This window comes from Chelonoidis abingdonii, chromosome 3 (assembly GCF_003597395.2).
Source record: "Chelonoidis abingdonii isolate Lonesome George chromosome 3, CheloAbing_2.0, whole genome shotgun sequence".
Lineage (NCBI taxonomy): Eukaryota > Metazoa > Chordata > Testudines > Testudinidae > Chelonoidis > Chelonoidis abingdonii.
In genome coordinates, this window is record NC_133771.1 from 104,417,129 (window position 1) to 104,422,908 (window position 5,780).

General features: G+C 45.4%; 1 protein-coding gene across 1 annotated transcript in view; it reads left to right on the forward strand.

Annotated features, from left to right (window-relative positions):
• LOC116836822 (butyrophilin subfamily 1 member A1-like) overlaps positions 1 to 5,780 on the forward strand; it is a 139,203-nt gene that overhangs the window by 7,337 nt on the left and 126,086 nt on the right. The window contains exon 2 of the mRNA XM_075063961.1: positions 1,996 to 2,050. The gene's annotated coding sequence lies outside the window, so the exon portion shown is untranslated. The remainder of the gene's footprint in view (positions 1 to 1,995; positions 2,051 to 5,780) is intronic.

Below are 5,780 nucleotides of genomic sequence, written 5' to 3' on the forward strand. Positions count from 1 at the left end.
TAAGAGAGAGATATGAGTCAGATGATGAAGATGTCATCATGTATGCATAGGTAGAGAAGGGGCGAGAGTGGACGAGAGCTGAGAAAGCGTTGTTCCAAGTCAGCCATAAAAATGTTGGCATATTGTGAGGCCATGCGGGTGCCCATAATGGTGCCACTGGTCTGGAGAGATATATTGTCACCAATAGTAGAAGCTGTAGTGCAGAGAGGGTTCAGACGTGAATGCCACCATTTAACTCTGCCCCGTAGTCATAAACCCAGCCATGATATTCAGACCTCTAAACCAGCATTGTCCTTCTACCTAGCTGATGCTTTTAGCCCTAGCCTCACCCCAATCAACCCATCACACAACTGGCAACACCACTATGCCTAAATAAGTTCTCCAACTGGTGCAAATTCTTATCCTTGATGCCACGAAATGGCACTGAATTTAACTGTTGTGTAGGCTCACAACTCAGGCCCAACAAACCTGACCCAAACCCAGGACCTCAGTGTGACTACCATATTCTACTAAACCAAGGCACTCAAATTTGGCAACCCCCTTATGTGATGCTGGCAGGCCAGGTGCAAGCTCTTGCTAAGCTTTATGCCTCAGCCAAGCGCTGGCAAATTCACTGCTGGAAACCAATCCAGCTCTCCTGTGTATTAATATGGTTAAGATAGGTATTGGATTATAACAATATTTAGTTTTTAGACTTTATGAACTCTTGTAAGTTGCTACACATATACTTATAATGTTGGTATCTCATGCTATGAGGTAATACTTAGGTATCTGCAATATAGGTGTAAAAATGTTCGTTCTAAACCAGGGTGTTCCCAAAGTTGGTTTGCAGCTTGTTCAGGGTAACCCCCTGGCAGGCCACAAGACGGTTTACTTGAGCATCTGCAGGTACGGCCGCTTGCAGCTCCCAGTGGTCGTGGTTCACCATTCCCAGCCAATGGGTGCTGCAGGAAGCAATGGCCTGGCCCATGCCACTTCCCACAGCTCTCATTGGCCAGGAATGGTGAACCATGGCCACTGGGAGCTGCAAGCAGCCATACCTGTGGATGCTCAGGTAAACAAAGCGTCTTGTGGCCTGCCAGGGGCTTACCCTGAACAAACCATGAACCAAGTTTGGAAACCCCTGTCCTAAACTATTTAAATCACTGTAGATGATCAGACTCACCCCTGTGGTGCCTCTTGCTGGTTACTTCTGGGAATTAGCTTATTCTAGCTCTAGAGCGCCCTCTGTAGGCTGGTGATCTGCCTGTCCTCTGCACCCCCCACCCCCAATGTCCCTCCCTGGACCCGGTGCCCTTTTACATGGGGTGCTGCCCCCTGGCAGTAACCCCTTAGTCTTAGGGTCTCCCCTCCCCAGGGAATCTCCACCCACTATTTCCACCTTGCCTCAGTATATGGCGACTGCCAGTCATTGTCTAGCTCCTGTGCCCTGGGACAGACTTCAGTATCAGCCTACTCATCACTGGCAAGGTTGGGTTTGGACCTGCTGCCTTGGCCTATCCCTGGGCTGCCCTCTGCAACCCCCAGTACCTGTTGGACCAATGCTAAACCACAGCCTGGGGCTTTCCAGGCTGGAGCTCCCCAGCCTTTCCCCAGTCCTGTTCCATTCAGGTGCTCTGCTCAGGTCCCTGCAGCCAGGCCCTTCTCCCTCTACAGGCAGAGGGAGACTCCTTATCTGCCCTGGCTTCTTTGCCTTTATAGGGCCAACTGAGTCTGTTTGGGGCATGGCCCCAGCTGCAGCCACTTCCCCCAATCAGCCCAGTCTAAAAGCTGCCTTCTCCAGCCACAGCCCCCTCCCAGGGCTGTTTTTAACCCTTCAGGGTAAGAGTGGGGGGGTCCACCCTGCTACACTACCTAACAAGAAAAGACTTTGCCTAGTGCAAAATGCTTAATGCCATAGACTGCAACTCATTTGTGTATATATGCTTGTCTGCTTTAACTGTAAATAACTCATTTCTTTCCCTAATTAATAAATCCTTAATTTGTTTACTATAGGATTGGCTACAAGTATTGTCTCTGGTGTGAGATTGGAAGTACAAATTGACCTGGGGTAAGTGACCAGTCTTAGGACTGGAAGCAACCTGACTCTGATCTTTAGAGTGTAACAAATTAGCTGTCATTAAGTCCAGCTTGCCTGGTTGGCAAGATAGACTGGAATGCCCAGGGGGACTGTCTGTGACTCCATGGTAAGACTGTTATAGTGCTTCAGGAGTTCACATTTGTTATTGAGTTGGAGAAATCTAGTTATAGAACATACACCCCATTTGGAGTCTCTGCCCTGCCTTTTGACAGTCTCTCCTGAGGTTGGCTCTCACAGTCGTAAACCACTCTAGATAGTGTGACACATTATGCTAGTCTAAAGACACATACAGGCACCAAACTTAACCCCAGCCCATGCTTACAGTCTAGGTCCATATCTAACCAGACCCTAGATAAGCAACCTTAAACAACCCTAGTTCTTCCCCTGGCCCACAGACTGGTCACAGAACTTGCCCAGTCTAGGCATTCAAATGAGCCTATCCCTTATCATAACTGCAACATACAAAATGGCATCAACCCGTACCCTAGACCATGGTCATAACCCAGTCCCAACAAAATGGAGCTAATACTAACATTAGCGCCATCATATAATCTAGACACAGTATTATGCTTAAATGAGACCCTTTATCTGCATCACAATTAGAGCTTGTTGGAGAATGGTAATTCCGTTTTGCAGAGGATTTTGAAATTTTGTTTCATTCCAGTTCGGAACAAAAACCCTCCAAATTTAGAATTTTTTTCCACAAAGCAGAATGGGAGCCCCACTCTGGGGCAATCTACCTGGTGAGCTCATAGCCACATGGACTTTAAGGTCAGAAGGGATCATCATGATCTAGTCTGGCCTGCACATTGCAGGCCACAGAACTTAGCACACCCATTCCTGTAATAGGCCCATAACTTCTGACTGAGTTACTGAAGTCCTCAAATCATGATTTAAAAGACTTCAAGTTACACATAATCTACCATTTATGCTAGTCTAAACCTGCAAGTGACCCATGCCCCATGCTGCAGAGGAAGGTGAAAAACACCCCAGGACCTCAGCTACAAGACACCTTGTGTAGCTGGCTGCCCAGGAACAGGGGACCCTGATAACCCTAGCTCCAAGAGCTAAGCTGTAGAGCCTGAGAGCCCAGGTCACTAAGGAACTACACTTCCCATATTCTTGGCTTCCTGTCATCCCACCAGGTGAGCTACAGAGGAGCCAGATGGGCAAGCTAGCAGGAAAGCAGGCAAGTTTCCTATGGAACCCTACCTGGCAGAGAATTCTGTTGGAAATCTGCCTGGGTTCCCTTGGAATTTCATTGAAATTGACACATCTCTGCAAAACATTGAGAAAAATAGGCAAACCTTATCACAGCCTTATTATAGCAATATGCCAGCTCCACTGTAGTTAAGGGCGAGAACTGCTTTCTGTTCAAAGGTTGATTCTTCTAAGTGCTCTAAAATCCACATGGTTACTCAGATTGTCTTGAAATTTGTTGTGCCTCATGAAAGTGTCAAGTAGGGTTAGTGAACCAAATCTGGAATCATTCGCTCAAGAAGTTCCCAAGATACAGCCCTCCATCCCCAAACCTCAGCTTTTCTTAAAGTTGCAAATTCTGTCATTATGATCGTTTGTATTTGCGCAAACCAAGGGATCAAACCATCATGATGTTCCCAGTTGGGTGAGAACACACATCATGGAGAGGTAGCTTGAAGGATAGCTCTGAGCAGTGTGAACTCCTCCATTTATCTCAGTGAGTTCCCATCCCCTCACTTTATATCACAGGCTCTCAACACTGGTCCTACATTGTGCGTGCCCATTCTCAGCTATACACCCTAGCCACAACACTGTGTGCTTGGTGAGGCTCCTAGCATGCCTGTTCTCAGCTCTCCACCCAGAGGGAGAGGTCAAGCAAATCTGACCAAAACCTAACCGGAGTCTGGGTCTGTAAATTGGCCACACCACTAAGCCTAAATTGGGTCCTCAACCTGGCCCACATGTTAATCCCATTTTGAAGCCACAAACAGGCATTAACTTTAGCTCTAACCCAGGCTCATTACCTAGACCATAATTCAGTTTACCAAATTTAAGATATTCCTAAACTTAGCCGTGGCAAACAATGTGGTTGCTGCATTATAACCTGTGTACAGCAAGTCTGACCTTAATAGTTTTTATGGATGCCAGCTTCAAAACATGGGGGTACCTTCACATGCTACCTTTTGCCACAGAGAAGCTGGACATCAAAGAGAAACACCACGCTGATCTTGAGAACAAAGAGGTTGACTCTTACATCTCTCCACCAGGCAAAGTAAAGAACTCTCAAATTCTGATTCAGTCAACATGGTCACTTCCTCACACCTAACCAAACAAAGAAAAACCTCAGCATCAAGGGGAAACATACCCGCCAAGAGGGGTGGAAGAAAACACACTGTCAAAAAAAAAACAAAAAACAAACAAACAAAAAAAAAAAACACACACCACACACAAACTGTAGAAAGCGTCAAATATAAAAACACTGACTGTCTGTGCTGAACAATCACCCATCCAAGAAGAAAGTCTTTTAACTTCAACATTCTTGTGGCTAACATTTGCCTTCCATCAGCTGATGATAGAAACATTAACTGCAAGCATGAACAATTAAGGTTTATTTTAGGGAAGTAGAGGGATCACATGGTATAACTAAGTTGTGACAAAAAGAGTGATAAGAGACTTGGCTTTATTTCCTGGTTCCAATTACCTGACATAGGTCAGAGTTGCAAAAGGTTAGTCACAGAGATGGTCAAAAAAAAATCTTTTGAAAAATATTTTCAATGAAGAATGGATTTTTGTAGAAATGAAATTCGCAGAAAGTGTGCATTTCCCTGGATTTGTTTTGGTTTTGTTGGAGAAAAAAAAGCCCTGAAAACTAAGCAGCTTATGTTTTTGGTGCTTCCAGTTTTGCACAGAAAAATTTAGATACAAAAGTTTTTTTAAAAGAAAGGTTTCAACTATCTCTAGATAATGGTGACTGCATCAAATGATGGGATCAGTACTCAGTGACTCCACTGGCTACTCTTAGTACTCCTTTTACACACAGCCTATTCTTTTGTGTAGGTCTGTGTGTGAGAAAATGTCAGGAATCAGTCTGCAGCAGAACTAGTCTCCAGGCAACTTCATCAGTACAACTAAAGCAGACTGCCTGATTGGCCATGCCATCTGATTTGGCCTGTTTGCCCTGCAGCCACTCTTAAACCAGCAGCAGCTTGCTGGAGGATCAATGCTTACATCCACCACTGTGATTGCTCCTGTGTTACCTTGTTCATACTGCTCCTGCCTTGCTCCCAGCCTTGGACCTTCCCCTGCCATGAACCACTCCTGGCTCCCTCCCCTGCTTGTTCCAGTTCCTGACACCTGGCTTGACCTGTGGCTCTGGCTTCTCATTCTGATGCTTGGTTCCAGACGCCTGCTCTGAACCCTAGGCATGGCACCTGCTATGACCACTAGGCTAGACTACTTTCATCCTGGTCACCTGACAGAATTAACACAAATAAAACATAACTGAAATAAAACTTAACTGAAAACGACCACAAAATACGGCCAGTTAATAAAATACATAAATAGAGACATCTACATTGGAGGACAGAAGAGACAACTTGAATCCCTAAACAGAGGACAAGATTATTGTGCCTCAGGCCACGTCTACACTACGGGATAATATCGAATTAGCTAAAATCTGTTTTATAAAACTGATATTATAAATTCGATTTCATGCGGCCAC